Genomic DNA, 19,805 nt, shown 5'->3' on the forward strand with positions numbered 1-19,805 from the left:
ACTGCTTGCCCAATGAACTGATATAATAGTTTGCCCCCTGTATTAAATACCTGCTATCTTCAGAATTTGAAACAGTGTATTCCAGCCATCATTATCAAAGGCATTGTATAAATCTGCAAAGATAGGTTTGCCTTTCTTGAACATATCTTCTAAGGTAAATCGCAGGTTCAGCACTGCCTCACATGTTCCTACATTTCTCTGTAATCCAAACTGATCTTTATCATGTTCCACTTCAACCAATTTTTCCATTCTTCAGTAAATAATTCTTGTCAGTATTTTGCAGCCATTACTCATAAAACTGATAGTTCAGCACGTGCCTTCTTGGGAATCTGAATTATTGCCATATTCACCCGATTATAAGACTAGAGTTTTTTCCATATTCATCATTCGAAAAATACATGGTCATCTTGTATTTTCATATTAAACTGCTGCTGCTGACTGTAATATTTTTATTTTGTTTAATAGATTATGTAGGGGTCATCTTACATTTGCACATAACACTTTGGCAACTGAGGTCACATGCCGATTGATTTTGGAGAATTCTGAAGGGCAGGATGAGCAGACGATATTTGCATTCAAAGAGGCTCAAGATTCCCTGAAGTGCTGAAGCGCTCGATACAGTGTCAACATTGCTTGAACAATCATGAAATTTGACTTAGGTGGCACTTGTACTGGGGTATACGAGAAACTGTAAACAAGCCACTACAACAGTCCATTGCGCTTGTTAAAATTTCGCAGTTTCAAACACAGGAGGAAATACACTAAGTCTATCATCTTGAAAGTGTTGTTGTATTTGAAAAGGTTTGCAATTGTTGCATTGTTTTGCACACCAGGTGGAATAGTTTGGTCTTGAGATTCTTGAGGGAGCCACAGCCATAACAAAACTATTCAATTTTGAGGGAATACTGTGTACTTCAGAGGCCATGTTAGAGCACAGCTTTCTCACAGAGGTCTGTCAAATTCTTCTCATAGTATCATGTCTCCCTTGTCATCCTCTTCCCTTCTTACAATATTGCTTCAAATTCATTTCCCTTGTATTGTCTTTCTGTTTGTTTCTTTGTATTTTCAGCTTTCCCTTCTTTGCTTTGTACTGGCTTGCCATCTGAGCTCTTGATAGTCATACAACTGCTTCCCTTTTCATGTAGGCCTCATCTATCTGTATCCTAGCCATGTGTGTTTCTACAGCCGTGCTTTTGTCCTCTAGCTACTTCTACTTAGCAGTTTTTCACTTTTTGTTAATCGCATTTTTTAGGCACCTATATTTCCTAGCACAGACGTTTATTTCATCTTATACAGATAATCTGGAAAACACAGTGGAGAGAATCATTAATAGTCCCTAACCATAAAAAAGGAGACAGGGAAGATCTCGGAAACTATAGAGGAATATCATTAGTAAATAAAAGTTATAAGATCTTATCTTGTTCATTGCTATACCACTTAAAACCATATGCAGAAAATGTAATTGGGCATTATCAAAATGGCTTCCGCAAAAACAGATACACTACTGACAACATATTTGCAATCAAATCAATAAATGAAAAAGTTTGGGAATATAAAAAAATAAAATACATTACCTGTTCATCGATTTCATGAAAGCTTATGACTCCATCCATAGACAAAGCTTGTGGAATGTAATGACTGAATTTGGTTTCCCAGTTAAACTGATAAATCTCTGCAAAGTATGCTTGGATGAAAATACAAGCAGGGTTTTACTAAATGGGTGACCATTTTAAAAATAAAACAGGGTTAAGACAAGAAGATGCTTTGCCCCACCCCCCACCCCGCCCCTTCTTTTCAATATAGCTTTAGAAAGAGTTGTGAGGAAACTCAAAGTGGTACCTGCTGGGATCCTTCAAGAAAGCAAAATTAACATGTTAGCATATGCAGATGACGTAGTGCTCATTGGATACAGTGAAATAGAGATTAGGCCGTTATTTGTGGAGCTTGCAACAGAAGCATCAAGACTTGGCCTGAAAGTAAATGACAAGAAAACGAAAAACATGATGAGATTTTCACTCTGCAGCGGAGTGTGCACTGATATGAAACTTCCTGGCAGATTAAAACTGTGTGCCGGACTGAGACTCGAACTCGGGACCTTTGCCTTACACTTCTTTCAGGTGTGCTAGTCCTACAGGATTCGCAGGAGAGCTTCTGTAAAGTTTGGAAGGTAGAAGGCAAGGTACTGGCGGAAGTAAAGCTGTGAGGACGGGGTGTGAGTTGTGCTTGGGTAGCTCAGATGGTAGAACACTTGCCTGCGAAAGGCAAAGGTCCCGAGTTCGAGTCTCAGTCTGGCATACATTTTTAATCTGCCAGGAAGTTTCGAAATACATGATAGTTCAAAGCTGTAGAGATCAATGGGATAACCAATCACATCTAATAGTTGGTAAACACACATTTGAGCATGTTGAACAGTTCAAATTTCTGGGATCAGTGATAGATGAACAAAATCAGAGTCAGGCAGAAATAAAAGCAAGACTGTAAAATGCTAACTGAGCCTATTATGCAATACAAAATCTATTATGGTCCAAACTGCTGACTAGTAAAACTAAAATAAAGCTGTATAATACAATCATCAGACCAGTTCTAATCTATGGGACAGAAACATGGAGCATAATGAAAACAGACCACCACCATTTACAAGTGTTTGAGAATAAAGTTTATAGAAAAATCTTTGGTCCATATTATGACAATGAATCACAATGCTGGAAGAGAAGATGCAACATAGAAATGCACGAGCTATCACAACAACCAATGATAGTAAACATAATAAATGCTAGAAGACTGCAATGGGCTGGACATCTGATGAGAATGGAAGAAGACTAAATTGTGTTACGAATATTCAGGGAGAAGCCATATGGCAAAAGATCAAGGGGGAGACCAAGGAGTACCTGGAGCAATGAAATTGATTGCATATGCGAAATATTGGGAATAAATAACTGTCAAGAGGCAGCACAAGACAGGAGCATCTGGAGGAATCATATGAGATCAGCATGGGAGCTTTGAGTCCCTTAGAAACCTACTACCTACCTATCTATTTCCTTTCAACTGCTTCCTTTGCTGTATCTGTATGTTTTCTCTTTATGTCAGTTAAATTCAGTATCTGTTACGTTTTCCAAGGACTTCTTCTAGGCCTTATCTTTTTACCTATTTATCATCTGTTGGCTTCAGTATTTCATCTCTCAGAGCTGTCCATTTGTCTTCTGTTATATTCCTTTCCTCTGTTTCACTCAGTCGCTGCCTAATGCTCTCCTTGAAACTCTCAACAATCTCTGGTTTTTTCAATTTATGCAAGTCCCCATCTTCTTAATTTAATCTCTCTGTATTCAGTTGTAATCTGCAGTTCATAACCAATAAATTATGGTCAAAGTCCACATCTGTTGATAGAAGTGTCTTATAGTTTAAAATCTGGTTCTGTAAGCTCTGTCTCACTACTATATATTCTACCTGAAACTTTCCTGCCTCAAAGTTTCTTCCATGTAAACGATATCTTTACTGATTCTTAAACCAATTGTTAGTAATGATTAAATTGTGTTCTGTGCATGATTCTACCAGATAACTTCCTGTTTCATTCCTTTCCCCACAGCCCATGTTGTGCTATTTTTTCTTCTCTTTCTTTTCCTGTCAAATTCCAGTCTGCCATCACAGTAAAATTTTCATTTCCATTAACCATGTGATTAATTCCTTTTATCTCATTATACTTTCTTTATCTCTTAGTCATCTGCAAAGCTGTTGGGCATATAATCTGTTACTATTGTCATGTGTGTTGGTTTCGTGTCAATCTGTGCTACAATAATGCATTCGCTATGCTGTTCATGGTAGCTTACCCAAATTCATGTTTTCTTATTCATTATTAGACCTATCCCTGCATTACTCTTACTTGATTTTGTATTTGCACTCATGAGCAAAAACATTATAACCACTTGCTTGCTTGTTGGTCTGTCTTTGGAAAGAAATACATCACTGATTCCGCTTATCTGACAGTTTGTTGGCAAGTTTGTGGAGGTATGTGGCATTAGATTAGATTTCTATGCACAGGTCATGTAATTCACGTAAATAACGGGCCTCTGATTTGCGTGCATGGTGATAGCGCCCAATAGTGATCCAGATGGGTTCCATAGAATTTACATCAGATAGAAAGATGACATCGCCATTGGGGAAGACATCAAGCGTAAAGGAACGCAGGTGGTTCGCAGCTGTCAGCGTGACTTCCATTAGTGCCACAGGTCCCATGCAAGTGCAGGAGAATGTCTCCTATAGCTTAATACTGCTCCCACCAGCCTGTGCCCTTGGTATGATGCACGTTTCGAGCCGTTCACCTCGATGATGATGATTGTGGAGATGACTGTCGACATAGTGTAGCAAAAATGTAATTCACATGATGAGCTGACACATTTAAATTGACGGTCAAATCCCAATGGTCTTGTCCCCCCTGTAATCGTAATTGACAATGTCATTGGGTCAACATCTGAATATACTGAGGAGGTCTGCTGCGAAGCTCCAAGTTCAACAACGCACAATGAACGGTGTGCTCCGAAACACCAATGTGTGCACCAACATTGTGTCTTTCCGCAGAGATGCCACAGATCACCATCTATCCTACTTTACAGAGCAGACAAGCCCCTGAAACCTATGTACCATGAAGTGTCGTGGACATGCAACGATTTAGTGCCTAGTGGTAGTTTCATTGTCCTTCTACCTCTTTCTGTAGAAGCTCGTGATAGTAGCACATGAACATTCGACCAGCTTCGCCGTTTTCTAGACGCTCATTCACAGGCTCTGCTTTATGATAATCTACCCTTTATCTGTCTGTTCCGCTTACATAATTCTGTTACCATGTCACGTACTCGCAACATCACCAGGCAGCATCTACTGTAGCGGTGGCCAGGGTTCCTAATGTTTGTGTGTAACCCTGTGGTCACCTGACCAGAAGCCCCATTCTTTCTGTCACCACACTTCTTAATTTCCACTATATGTAGCATCAATCTATCCTTTCCCATTTCTAAATGTTCTAAACTACGTATCCAATTATAGGATCTAACTTTCCATGCTCTGACCCATAGAATGCATTTTTGTTTTTACTGATGATGACATCTTCCTGAGTAGTCCACGCCTGGAGATCTGAATGGGGACTATTGTACATCCGGAATATCTTACCCAAGAAGATATCATCATTCTTAAGCACACAGTAAAACTGTGTGCCCTCTGTAAAAATCACGGCTGTAGTTTGCTCTTCCTTTCAGCCATTCACATCGTCAGCACAACACACCAATTTAGCATTCGAACTGTTGCCCCTGCAGCTACTGAAAAGGCTACTGCTCCCCTTCAGGAACCACAAGATAGTCTAGTCTCAGCCAGTTGGGGTGTATGGCTATCTGTATTGTTTAGGTGCTCAAGCTGCCAACCCCCCTGCCTCCCCCCCCCGCCTCCCCCCTTTCCCAGTTGGCGAGGTCCATGGTCCATTCTGGTATTGCTAAAGTACCCTTTAAAAACATTTTTCTACTTTTTCTTCTTTTTTTTCCTAAATATGAATATTTCTATTGGTGATACTGAAATTTCACCACCTGAAGGTAAGTATTGGTAAGCCATTCTGTCTCTTTCTAATGTTACCATTTCTCTCAAGTGAAATCACATTTTGATCTAACTGAATTTAGCTTGGCTTAATTTGTGGAAGTACTTGCTTCCTCCTTCTAAAAGTAATATTTTCTTAAGTTTATTTGCAAGTAAATTGTTTAACCACCAACTAAATAGATTTATGTGGGAAAAAAGCAAGACTTGTTATCTGATCTTTGATAGAGCTAAAAACTGTAGAGAAGGAAAAAGATCCTAGTACATAGATATTTGTATATTAGCAATGAAATTTTGATTAGCAAACTGCATGAGATTAAAGTTGTGGCCTGTCAGTTATATGGAAATTCATCCTCTCTGTATAAAATTACATAATTTTTGAAATAGTTTTCATCTTCATGTATAGCTTTAAATTTGTGCGAGAGCGAGATTGTTCGCTGTTCTTGCATGTTTAGAGCACTTGTAAATTCCATTGCTGTTAACTCACTAGCCTGCCTGCGTTTTTAGCATTACCATGCATCATATATGTATATCTAACTATAGTGGCATGTTCACAAATGACGGAATCCGATAATGGCAACTTTGTGTTAAATGGTGATGAGTATTTCATAATTTTGTGTATTTTTGACTGAAAATTTTAAAACTCCTTTAACACGCATGAGTGAATATTGCATATATTTGAGCTTTAGCTCTTCCTCCCTTTTCCCCTCTTTTTCCTTTTACTATAAATTGAATTAAGAGCCAGAAAAATAGAATTATAGAAATAACATGAGCACATATGGAAGTCTTTACCAACCACTAAACGTCATCATCATCATCATCATCATCATCATCATCATCATCCTGATCCTGTTCTGTTCAGTTCAAATGTACCAAATTTAAATCCCTGGTACCATAAAGTAGTAGATGCTCTAATCATTAGAGCCTGCTGAGAACAAGTGAGGAGCTATTTGAAGGAGAAGTAGCTCCTCTGGTGTTTAAACCTTCTGTTAAATTGCTGGGATAGTGGTATGCTACCTTAACCTGCTCCGCATTATTACACATCAGGGTGGCTCTTATTTTCCATGTTTGCTTTTTTATTTGTGCTAGGCAACCCAGTTTTGTTCTGTTGCAAGGAAAAAATTGAGTTGTGTACAATTTGGTCTGAATAGGAAATATGAAAGGGATGTTTCTTAGCGAAAATCGAATAAAAATAATTTTTTATCTAAGAATTACTGTACAGAATTAGCTAATTAACTAATAGCTGTATCACATTCTGCCTAATTATTAATATTGCAGTATAACTTTTATATTACAATCTGTAAGACTACCCTGTACAGTATTAGGTTTGTGAGGAAAATTATGTTTTCTTTTAAAATATCAGTTGATTGTAATTAAAGTGCAGCTGCACACACAGTTTCAGTGTGGGCTGTAATTATCGTGTGGCAGCAGAACTTGGTAGACATGCTAATACATTAATGCAGAACAAATTTACACTTGGGGGGGGGGGGGGGGGAGAATCAGTTTCAGCACACTGTTTGTTGTACGAACGTGTCATCCATGCTACCATTTGACGAGCCATGAAGTGTGTGAACAGTAGGGCTTTCAAGAAGAGAGATCATGCACTATTAGTGAAAGGCAGCAGTTGCAATGCTGCATGAAGAGGTTACCATCAACTGAAAGGTCTGAGGAGAGGTATGGCTTAAAGAAGGTGATAATGAAATTTTGAAAACATGGGTGAATGTGGTGTGGTACTAGGAAGAGGAAGGCATCCTATCACAGTGGAGTTATTGATGAGGTTGCTGTTGCTGTAACTGACCATGTGGCCTGTACCCCAGGTACTGCTGTGGTTTGTGCAGTGACATGAGAATTGTCCACCCCATGCCCAGCAATACTAGAAGTTTTGCAATCTGTTTTACATTGGTGTCCATTCAAGATCCAGATGGTGCAGCAACTGAAATCTCATTATCTGCAGCAACATTCTGAATTTGCTCTTCAGTTTCTGGCACGGATCTAAGTCGATGACATGTGACCGGGCAATATTCTGTGGAGTGACGAGGCCCATTTTACACTGCAGTGTGCAGTAGATACACAGAACTGTCAAACTGCTTTGGAAGAGCGCAACTGAGTAGAAACCACTATTTTCATGCAGGATTGGGCGACACCTCAATTTGAAAGATTTGCTTAATGCCACCTTCCACAAGCTTGGTATCTCTAGACGTTTTCCAGATGCATGGCATGCAAGATCGTCTGATCCAAATCCATGTGACTTTTGGCTCTGGGGGTATCTAAAAGAACACATTTACCAGTGACACATCTGATCTTGGCCTGAACTGAAGGCCACTATATGTGAACACGTTGCTCAGATCCCACTGGAAAGCTGCAAGCAACTATTGATAAAGTCGTTTCACAGATGCAGCACCTCATCGATGTCTTCGGTGCTCATATTGAACAAATTGTGGAAGCAGCGGTTAATGATATCAACATTAAATCATTGTCTTGTTAGGAAGAACTTGTGCAATCCTGTTATTGATACCTGTGATTGGTTGCTTCATACTCGAATCCTTTTAATATTTCCGTCTGACCCAACAATTCAGTGTTTTGATTACTTAGATATTTTGCTTTTTAAGAGAAGGGGGTGGGGTCGAAGAATGCCGAGATGACAAACTGAGAAGATAGCCACCATAAATTCCATTTCAATTTTTATAGGGCCACATGTGAGACTACAAATATCACACTGTTGATCGTGCAATGTTTTAATTTTTAAACGTGTCATTGACATTGATTCACTGTAGGATTGTGAAACATACATTGCATTTGAATATCATAAAACACCTTGAAGAAAAAGGATGTATCAACACATAAATAACATGGATAAAAAAATATCGTTCTTGTGATACCACAGGCTTCTACTCACATGAAGTTATGAGTGCCACTGACAGCTGATACCATATTTCTAGATTATTAGAAGGCTTTTGACTCCATTCTTCACAAGTGGCTTCTTATCAAATTGTGTGCCTTTGGGGTGTCATTTCAGTTGTGTCAGTAGATTCCTGGTTTCCTGTCGGAAAGATCACAGTTCATAGCAGTTGGTGGAAAGTCATCTACTGAAACAGAAGTGATATCTGTGGTTCCCCAGTGAGGTGTTATAGGTCCCCCAGCTGTTCTTTATGTACATAAATGATTCAGATTAAAACCCTAGCAGCCCTTATGGATTGCCTGTAGATGAGGCTGTAACTTACCATCTGCTAAAATCATCAGAAGATCAAAACAAATTGCAAAATAATTTCGGCGAGGTACCTGCGCTGTGTGAAGAGTCATAGTTAACCCTATATAATAGAAAGTGAGTGTTCCTCCATATGAGCACTTTAAAAAAGTCTGTAGTATTTTAGTTACATAATAAATCATAAAAATTCAAAGGTTGTTGATACAACAATTATGGGCAACTTAAGTTGGAACCATCACATAGTAAATGTTGAGGGGTAAGAAAACCAAAGATTGTCTGTTATTGGCAGAACACTTAGAAGATGCAACAAATGTACTAAAAAGACTGCCTGCAATGCAGCTGTCTTTCATTTTCTGGAGTATTGCTATGCGATATGGGATTATTACCAGGTAGGATTGATGGAAAAAGTGCAGATAGTTTTGCATTGTCGTGAAATAGGGAGAGAGAATGTCATGGACATGCTAACTAAGTGTAATGGTTGAGAAATAGTCTGAAAGTAGGTCTGTGACCCCTCTGCTAGTCACTTTTCAGTTTCTCCTTTTGGTGAAATTTCAAATTCGGCACAGAACATAAACATTTTCAACCATTTGTGATTCTTGAGTTTCTCCCGGCGTATTCGATAATCTAAATATCCACGGGTGTGCTGCCGGTCTATAGTGTCCAACGGGCACTATAGACCGGCAGCACACCCGTGGATATTTTGATTATTTTCAACCATTTAATAGCTATCTCTATCCACTGTACATGATGGATGGCCCTGGAGGACAGCGAGATGATATGAGTTGTTACTTCATCATGAAATGTTGCCATTTAATTCTAAAAATTTCCAGCGATTCTCTTTGTGCTGCCATTCTCTTAAGGTATCTCGGACAAAGTTGAGAATTTGGAACACGTTGAGTTGAATAAAGTGTTCCATGACCAGTTTGGATTGTGTCTTCACTTATTCTAGACTGGACACAAGGTAATTCAATTTCACATGTTCTGTATTGGAATTTGTATTGTTTCTCAATAAATCATTGTTTCCAAAACAGCTCTTTTAGCTCTTTGATGTAAATTTAAATATCCACTAATAACTGAGCCAGTAAATTTTTATTTCATAAATTAATTGGAAACAAAGGCATTGTCTTTGTTATGACTACTACCTTCCCTCAGAGGCGAAAGACAACTGGGGTTGAGTGCACTGGTTTAAAAAAAAAATGATGACTGTGCCTGCTCTGGCCTTTCACTACCTGTCCTCTGCTAATTCACTTCAGGAGATTTAAGTAAACAACCTAGCTTCATTAAATAATTTGTAATGCCCAACAAATATTTTTTTGAAATTGATGTTTCTCTGTAACCATAACCTTTGCTTTAGCCCATCTTCAGTTATGGAGTGAGCTTCACTGCAAGTTTGTTAGATAACATGCTTGACTGCTGGCTTGCAGGGTGGAGTTGGTGCACAAACTCTGACATGGTGTGAGTTGGCCCTAAAGCTACCAGGCTCTGTTGACTGCGCTGCGTGAAAAGCAAGGCACGCGAGGCGGCCAATCTGTAATTTTTCTCAGCGACTTTAAGGAAACTATTTTGTAAAAAAATTTGATTCTTGCAAATACTATAGCTTCATTCGTCAGCTTCAGGATGAACTGCGACACATTTAACTAGTTGTCACAGTTTTTTAAAATGATTTTGTGATGTCTTCAGCTGCCATTCTGTTTATTTGATGTACAATCAGGCCATTTTCAAGAATTTTATGGGTGATTTTTTAATGGTATATTATGGCATATACACCCTTCCTCCTACAGCTGCATGTAATGGTCACAAAATAAATTAGAAATAGTTTTATTTTGTGACAGTTACTTTCAGTGATAGGAAGAAGTATGCACATGGCATAATATACCGTTAAACAATTGTCCATGAAATACTTGAAAATGGCCTAAAGCCAAAATTATACATTTGTACATGAAATAAAGAGAATGACAGCTGAGGGCATTGTGGAATCATTCAAAAAATTCATCACAGCTGCAGACTGTATCGCAAAGATCATGTAACTATCACAGTAATTGTGATACTCAGAGATTGAGTAGAGTACTGCAAGAAATTCTAAAGGTTTGCATTGAAAAATAGGGGTAGCTATGAATTCAAGTTTGGTGCCTGTTAAGTCATTTACTGCTGCATACGAAAAGGGACTAACATTTTGAGTTATTCTTTAAACTTAGACGGATGTTGCTATCCATCTCCAGTCTCAAGGAAATGGATAAAAACGGGAATGAAATATTCGTAATATCCCACATATGTAAAACTTCCATATGTACTTTAACATTCAAGTAACTACAACTCTTTTTATTTTAATAAATTAATGTAATTTTTTAATGGCTGTCGATGGCTGGTGATGTGAGAATTGCTGTGGCTTTTGCAAAAATGAACCATGGACCTTGCCGTCGGTGAGGTAGCATGTGTACCTCAGTGATACAGGTAGCTGTCCTATAGATGCAACCACAACCGAGGGGTGTCTGTTGAGAGGCCAGACAAATGTGCAGTTTCTGAAGAGTGGCAGCAGCGTTTTCAGTAGTTGCAGGGACAACAGTCTCTATGATTGGCTGATCTTTCCTTGTAACACGAACTAAACCGGTCTTGCTGTGCTGGTACTGCAAACAGCACTGCTCTAGGCCTAGCCACATTTCCATCTAACACAATTGTGATAAACATTGTGTCTGGTTGGCACAGTTTTTAACTCAACTGCCTATTAAGCAGGAGATCCTGGGCTGCCTAGTAAGCAAGAGGTCCCGGACTCGAATCTCGATCCAGCATACATTTCCGCTTGTTACTGCTGAGTCCGCATAAAGTCGCAATGGAGCTGACATCAATAGCTCTTCCCCTCCCCTTACCTTACCTTCTCTCCCCCCACCTTCAATTTATAGGAAATTATATCAGAGCTGTGAATTCTGGGTAGTGTCTGTTCTTCCAGATATGTCCGAGAGAACAGACCCCACATTTTCATATAGAATGAAAATAGTAGATGTATATGGAAAGGAATGGAAGAGAAAGCTGCCTGGTAGGATTTTGCTCAAGAGCCCAATTTAATCATTGTTAACACTTGGTTTAAGAATCATGACAGAGGGTGCATATGTGGGAGAGACCTCGAGACGCCGGAAGGTTTCAAATTGGTTATATAATGGTAAGACAGATTTTTGAACCAGATTTTTAAATGCATATCTAGGGAAGATGTAGACTATGACCACAAGTTATTGGTTAAAAACTGTAGATTAAAATTCAAGAAATTGCAAAAAGGTAGAAAATTAAGGAAATGAGACCTGGATAAGTTGGAAGAACCAGAAGTTGTTGAGAGTTTGATAGGGAGCATTAGGCAATGGTTGCCTAGAACAGGGGAAAGGAATACAGAAGATGAAGAATGGGTAGCTTTAAGAGATGAATTAGGGAAGGCAGCAGAGGATCAAATAAATAAAGAGACAAGGCCTATTAGACATCCTTTGATAACACATGACATATTTAATTTATTGGTGGAAGCCAAAAATATAGAAATACTACAAGTGAAGCAGGCAGAAGTGATACAAATGTCTAAAAAATGAGATTGACAATGTGCCAAATGGCTAAGCAGGAATGGCTAGAGGACAAGTGTAAGGATTTAGAAGCATATTTCTCTAGAGGAAAAATAAATACTGTCTACAGGAAAATTAAAGAGACTTTGGAAAAAAAAGAGAAACAGCTGTACAAATATCAAGAGCTCAGATGGAAAACCAGCACTAAGTAAAACAGGGAAATTGAAAGGCCAAAGGAGTATATAGCAGTTCTATGCAAGGGAGATGAACTTGAAGGCAATATTTTAGAAATGGAAGAAGACATAGATGAAGATGTAATGGGAGATACGATGCTGTGAGAAGAATTTGACAGAGCACTGAGAAAGAGCAAGTCGGAATGAGGCCCTAGCAGTGGACGAAATTCCGTCAGACCTACTGACAGTCTTGAGAGGGACAGCCGTGACAAAACTTCCATCTGGTGTTAAAGATGTATGTGACAGGTGAAATACCATCATACTTTAAGAAGAATATAATAATTCCAATTCCAAAGAAAGCAGTTCCTGGCAGGTGTGAAAATTATCCAACTATAAGTAAAGTCATGGTTGTAAAATATTAACACAAATTCTTTACAGAAGAATGGAAAAAATTGGTAAAAGCTAACCGTGGGCAATATTAGTTTGGATTCTGGAGAAATATAGGAACTTGCAAGGCAGTACTGATCTAACAGCTTATTTTAGAAGGTAGGCAAAACTACATTTGTAGACTTGGAGAAAAATTTTGACAGTGTTAACTGGAATACCCTCTTTGAAATTCTGAAGGCAGCAAGGGTAAAATACAGGAAGGGAAAGGGTATTTATAACTTCTGTAGAAACCAGATGACATTTATAGTGTGTCAAGGGTCATAAAAGGAAGCAGTGGTTGAGAAGGGAGTGAGATAGGGTTATAGTCTATCCTCGATGTTATTCAGTCGGTACATTGAGCAAGCAGCAAAGAAAACCAAAGACAAATTTGGAGTAGGAATTAAAATTCAAGGAGAAGAAATGAAAACTCTGAGGTTTGCCAATGACATTGTAATTCTGCCATACAGCAAAAGATTTGGAAGAGCAGTTGAACAGAACAGACAGTGTCTTCAAAGGGAGATATAAGATGAACATCAACAAAAGCAAAGACATGAATAATGGAATGCAGTCAAATTAAATCAGATGGTGCTGAGGGAATTAGATTAGAAAATGAGATGCTTTAAACTAGTAGGTAGGTTTTGCTATTTGGGCACCAAAATTATTGATCATGGGTGAAGTAGAGAGGATATAGAATGTAGACTGGCAATGGCAGGAAAAGAATTTCTGAAGAAGACAAATTTGTTAACATTTTATATAGATTTAAGTGTTAGGAAGTCTTTTCGGAAATTATTTGTGTGTAATGTAGCAATTTATGGAAGTGATACATAGATGTTAAAACAGTTTAGGTAGTAAGAGAATAGAAGCTTTTGAAATGTAGAGCTGCAGAATAATACTGAAGATTAGATTAGTAGCCCACGTAACTAATGAGGAGGGAAGGTAAGAAATCTGTGGTACAGCTTGACTAAAAGAAAGGATCAGTTGATAGGACATATTATGAGACTTCAAGGGATTTCAAGTTTGGTATTGGAGGGAAGTGTTGGGTGTAAAAGTTGTAGAGGGAGACCAAGAGATGAATACAGTAAGCAATTCAGAAGGATGTAGGTTGCATTAGTTATTTGGAGATGAAGAGGCTTGCACAGGATAGAGTAGCTTGGAGAGCTGCATCAAACTAGTCTTTGGACTGAAGATCACAGAAGCAACATTTTGATACTGCAGTTGAAGCGATGTCAAACAAATGTTCTATTCACTCTTTTAAAATGTCTAGGAAAGTGTTAAAATAACATTTTAAGAAGTCTAAATTTCAAAAGAACCCCCGGTAGGTCACAGTACTAAAACATAATTTTTTTAAAATCAAGCACTGGGTAGTAATAAGCATTAAACATGATCGATTTTTCTGCCAGGGCCTTGAAAAGTTATTTCCTATCGCACTGTCACCCTTTGATGATGTAAGTTCACCTTGATCATGGCTTAAAACTTTATCATTATTAAAAGATTGAGTACTCCACCTCCGAAATCAGTTGCTTAACATCAGAATTTTTAAAATACGTTTTCCCGCACATTCTCACTTACTGAATCTTGTGATATCACAAAATCTGCTGGTGATATATTATTATTATTATTATTATTATTATTATTATTATTAGTGTTAACATTATCTCATTTAAAGAACTTCTTGCATGTTTCATTGCATTGGTTTTCAGTGTTCACTCCTCAGGTTTGGTAGACAGACAATCATTTACAATTTCTACCACTGTTCAGTGCAGAGATACCAAGCTTATAATCACAACCATCACTGTTATTTAATATTACAAAAGAGAATTCAGTATTTCCAACATTTAATTTATATTCATAAATTTCAGTGCATTATTATTTGTTATCTAATGAAAAATTAGATTCAAGGGAACATTAGTAAGGGCGGCGGAAGCAATATTTGGGAGGACATATACATCTATGCGATTACTCTGCTATTCACAATTAAGTGTCTGGCAGAGGGTTCAGTGAACCACCTTCAAGCTGTCTCTCTACCATTCCATTCTCGAACGGCGCGCAGTAAAAACGTGCACTTAAATTTTTCTGTGTGAGCCCTGGTTTCTCTTGTTTTATCGTGATAATCATTTCTCCCTATGTATGTGGGTGACAACAGTATGTTTTTGCAATCAGAGGAGAAAACTGGTGACTGAAATTTCATGAGAATATCCCATTGCAACGAAAAATGCCATTGTTTTAATGATTGCCACTCCAATTCACGTATCATGTCTGTGACACTATCTCCCCTATTTCATGATAATACAAAACGAGCCCCACCCTTCTTTGAGCTTTTTCAGTATCATCTGTCAGTCCCACCTGATACAGATCCCACACCGCACAGCAGTACTCCAGAATAGGGCTGACAAGTGTAGTGCAAGCAGTCTCTTTGGTAGATCTGTTGCACCTTCTAAGTGTTCTGCCAATGAATGTCTTTGGTTTGCTCTACCCCAACATTATCTACGTGATTGTTTCAATTTAGGTTATTTGTAATTGTAATCCCTAGGTATTTAGTTGAATTTACACCCTTCAGATTTGTGTGACTTATCACAGAATCACAAGACAAGCAACAAAAAGAGATGGAAAGAAACACCCTGGTGGAATGATAAAACAAAGGATGTAGTACGCAAGAAGAATAGAGCCTTTAGGTTGTGGTTCCAGAAGAGAACAGTAGAGACAAGAGAAGAGTATCAGGCAAGAAAGAAAGAAGCAAAAAGAGTGGTGGCAGAGGAAAGAAGAAAGTGGATGGAACAGTGGACAAGAATGATGGAGGATGATAGTGAAGGTTCAAAACAGGTGTGATAAGGGATGATTAAAAGTAAGAGGAAGAACGGTATGACAGATTATGCTCGAATGGTGAACAAAAGTGGACAAGATGTAGAGAATAAGGAGGAACTCAAGAATATGTGGAAGGAGTATTTTGAAGAACTCCTGAACCCGTATGGAGACCTGGATGAGGAGGAACAAGCCAAGGAGAAAAAAGAGGAGGAACAGCAAATAGGTAAAGACCTTACATAGGGGGAAGTGGAAGAGGCATTGGGCAAGATGAAGAGAGGGAAGTCATGTCTAGATGAGCTAAGTGTAGAGATGGTGAGAGCAGCAGGAGAGCGGAGGATACAATGGCTATATCAAGTAATGAAAAATTGTGTGGAGACAGAAGATGATCCCAGGAAACTGGAAGAAGTGAATAATTGTCCTGATCTTTAAGAAGGGAAATGGAAAAGAGTGCAAGAACTATTGGGGGGGGGGGAATAACATTGATGACTCACTGCCCAAAGATTTTTGAGAAAATTTTGGAAGCAAGAATTCAGGCAAAATTAGAAGGAAGAACGAGAGAAGAGCAACTTGGCTTCAGAACAGGAAGACCCATAGTGGTACTAATTTTTGCTGTAAGACAACTGCAGGAACAGCACTATGAATATGGAGTAGATCTACTAATGAGCTTCCTGGACATTGAAAAGCGTACAATAGTGTACGTAGAAGCAAAGTGTGGAAAGCCCTGGAGAATAGAGGAGTAGCAAAACAGATTATTTGGGGGATACGGGAAATGTACCATGGAAGTGTAAGCTGTGTGAAAGTGGGAGGAGAGAGATCAGTTTGGATTGAACAGAAGAATGGCTTGAGGCAGGGAAGTGCACTTTCATTATTACTCTTCATTGTAGTGATGGATGATATAATGAGTACAGTAGCACAAGTAATTGGTGAAAGGAAGATGTAAGCGATGGTGTTTGTAAATGATCTGATGATTTGGGGGAATAAGTAGGAGGAAGTACAAGAGCAGTTGGACATATGGGAACAAACAGTACAAGAATATGGGATGAAATTTAGTGCAAGTAAGAGTGAGATGATTATCACAACCAGAAAGGAGAGAGGAACAACTGGAATAACAATTGGTGAGGAATGTTTGAGGGGAGTGGAGAGTTTAAAGTACCTAGGAAGCCTGATACAGGAAGACGGAAAAAATGGCAGAGAAATAAACGGCCGGGGGAGAAAAGCAGAAGCATTTCAGAAGAGAGTCAGAAGCCTGATATGGAGCAAGGATGTACCCCAAATCATTAAAAGGCTATATACCGGTCATACTATGTCTCGATTCTGACATGCATCAGAAACCTGGGTTATTAAAGGAAGAGAGAAAAGCTAAGTACAAGCTAGTGAGATGAAATTCTTGAGAAACAGTATTGGAGTGACAAAGATAGGTTAAGAAATGAGAGGATCAGAGAGTTAATGAAGGTGGAACAGAGAAATCAAGGCTGAGATGGTATGGACACATTAAGAGAATGGAGGAGAAGAGGATGCCCAGGAGGATACATGAGATGAAACTGGTAGGAAAGAGACCGAGAGGTAGACTGAGAGACAGATGGCTGAAAGAAGTAGAGGAATGCGTCCAGAGGAAAGGAGAATTTTTTGCAGTTCTTTACTTACTCTCAAAATAACACTGAGACTGTGACCATTAACTATGCGACAGGCAGTTAATCATGAAGCTGACAATTGAAGCTATAAAATTTGTGAAAATAATTCTTTTTTTTCTTGTCTTTTTTTACTGAGTGGTTTAATGAAAATCACTTGAGAAAGATTGCAGATAGGTTGACGAGTGCAAAGAAGTTCCGTTTGGTCTTGAGGGTTAACTGGTGTTGTCAGGATGTTCCCGCCCTATAGACTGTGACACCAGATGCCATATAGGTCTCCTGATGGTCCAGCTCAGTTAGCATGTAGGGAATCTTACAAGGGAAATAGAACTGGAGCATGTCATAGAAAATATGCACAGCCCCCTGCATGGCAGTAAGGTGACAGAGACTGGTGGGGAACCATCATGCAATCCAACGTGAGAGTGCTTTACCCCTCCCTTACTTTTATTACCGCCTGTATCCTTCTGATCCCAAGTTTCACACAGCTTACATTATTATACACTACTGCGATCGTGCGTTGTTCTCACCCTTTGTTCACAAACGGATCTTTTTTTTTAAATACCCTGTCTTTCTTTTAAAATGACAATGAAGACCAAAGAAGGCGTGCATGTAGTGAAAATTTGAAGCATGTCATGATGCCATGTTGTTCTGTGTCTCATTCACACAAACAGCAACAGTTAGCTGCAAATCTCACTCTTATTCATGTTCTTGAGTGGATATCAGAGAATACACATATGGCAGATAGTAGTGCTGTATCCTTAACGAAGCAGGTTTCAAGCCCAGTGTAACTGAGTAACTGCTTTTGTTAATTATATTCGTCACCTTCTGAATTTCTGCAGTTTCTTGGATAAGTAGACCGCAGATGTTGAACACTTAGAAAACTGGAATTTTGATATCAAATTCTGTAATGTGGCCAATATTAAACAAGTGCTCTATTACAAAGAATGTATTTACAGAACATGAGTTGTTGTGTGTGTTTACTAGCACAAATCAAAACCTTACATATCGTTTAATTAATACACAAAGTCTTATGTTACATGGATCTTATGTGTTTAAACCCCCCCTCAATGTGGGAGCAAACCTCTGAGATGCTCCTTCAGAGTGCACAGAACTGCCTCCATCCTGAATTCATAATCAACTGGGGCCTGGAGTAGAGGGGGAATGGTGGAGACGTTTTGCTTCATTTATGCTTATGCATTCATTAGTAGCACCACAGCATGCATTCGGTTATATGTTTATAGTATAATCTCGTGAAAATTACACATCATCACATGCAACCTCTGAAGAAATTTAATTCCAAGTTGTCATTAGTTTGAAATATTTCAAGAACATTTCCAGTAATATTTGTAAATTCTGCATATATAGTATATAAAATTTACACTATGGTGTATCAAGTTCACTTATATTGGCAGATTATACATACCTAACTATGAATGTCATCAACCTGTGCAAACAGCAAATGCATGTATTAAATGTGGGCGACCAATCATGTCATCACTGACCACGACAGTTAAATTTTTAGTATACAAAGTACAGTTACAAAACTATGATAAGTTCGAATATCTGCTTTCATATGGCTACCAATGCCTGAAAAGATAACAGAAGAGTTAGTATATATTAAAAAATATAGTTTCTGCTGTTCTACAAGTATGATAAAAGCTCGAAAACAAGTAAGAAACAAGCCATCACAGTGCATGTTGTGTATTCTTATTGTGGGCAGCTGTGAGTTGATCCTAAACTCACAAATATTGACAGGTCTATCTGTTGGCCAACAATGGAGAAAGAGCATCGCATTTGCTTTCTTTGTACCATTAAAGCATCCACTACTCAAACACTTTCCGATGTATTCAATCATTTATTTTCAATTCTTTAAATGTATTTTCGTGTACCTTTGAGGTATCATGCATGCATGTTACTGTCTTCTTCTTCTTCTTCTTCTTCTTCTTCTTGATATCATCTGCCTCCTCTTACTGCTAGGTAATGTTATTTTCCTTTATGCTTAACTTTGCTGTGTATTTACAGTTTCTGCTAGACTACTTCAAAAGTGTTTATCACCCACATCATGCAGTATCCCGTCCTCGTTACTACATATCTATACAGATTTAACTAGGGTTTCTGTATCCCTTTGCTGTTTTGCTTTTCTTACTTCTTTGTTAGATCTCTTAGCCTATGCAAAACCTTTATTTTCTTATTTGACTGATTTTCATTCAATTATTTGTCAAAAAAGATCCATTTGAGTCTTCATTATTTTGAAACTTATGTGGAGGGAAATGTATGTGTGAGGTGTCACAGTTGTTTTAAATCTCTCTGTTGGGTATTAATACATGTAATTTGATATAGGGCTTCACACAGGTTCCATTGATTATGACACTTCTTACCACTTAGGAACATTGGGAAATTGCTCTTGTTAATTGTTTTTGGAAGTCCAATGTGAAGGAAGAATTACTTTGTTTCACAGTATGTTTTTAAG

General features: G+C 38.4%; 1 protein-coding gene across 3 annotated transcripts in view; it reads left to right on the top strand.

The window, feature by feature from the left end:
* LOC126199489 (zinc finger protein 91-like) overlaps positions 1-19,805 on the top strand; it is a 177,724-nt gene that overhangs the window by 132,968 nt on the left and 24,951 nt on the right. The window lies entirely within an intron of this gene.

The sequence above is a fragment of the Schistocerca nitens genome, chromosome 1 (assembly GCF_023898315.1).
Source record: "Schistocerca nitens isolate TAMUIC-IGC-003100 chromosome 1, iqSchNite1.1, whole genome shotgun sequence".
Classification (NCBI taxonomy): domain Eukaryota; kingdom Metazoa; phylum Arthropoda; class Insecta; order Orthoptera; family Acrididae; genus Schistocerca; species Schistocerca nitens.